At 44.0% G+C, this 339-nt stretch overlaps 1 pseudogene; it reads left to right on the plus strand.

The window, feature by feature from the left end:
* On the plus strand, window positions 1-120 carry LOC118612562 (annotated as a pseudogene).
* The last annotated feature ends 219 nt before the right edge of the window (window positions 121-339 follow it).

The following is a 339-nucleotide window of genomic DNA, read 5'->3' on the forward strand; positions in this document are numbered from 1 at the left end:
GTCTACAGCCATGCTACCCTGAACGAGCCCGATCTCCTCTGATCTGGGAAGCTAAAGCAGGGTCGGGCCTGGTTAGTACTTGGATGGGAGACCACCTAGGAAGACCAGGTGCTGTAGGCCTAAAATATAAAAAAATAAGAGATTGTAAACTGACAAGTTTCTTGCAATCTGTGAGGTCAATTAAGTGTTGTCTTGCCTAAAAAAAATAAGTCAGCACAGAGGTTTGACTGCACAGAGATGATGATAAAACAATTGCTTGAAGACTCATATCAAAACCTTATCAGAGAGTGGCAAGTGACAAGCGGCACTGGTGGCAGGCTTAATAGTGGCAAATGAGTT

Source organism: Rousettus aegyptiacus, unplaced genomic scaffold, assembly GCF_014176215.1.
Source record: "Rousettus aegyptiacus isolate mRouAeg1 unplaced genomic scaffold, mRouAeg1.p scaffold_m13_p_16, whole genome shotgun sequence".
Lineage (NCBI taxonomy): Eukaryota > Metazoa > Chordata > Mammalia > Chiroptera > Pteropodidae > Rousettus > Rousettus aegyptiacus.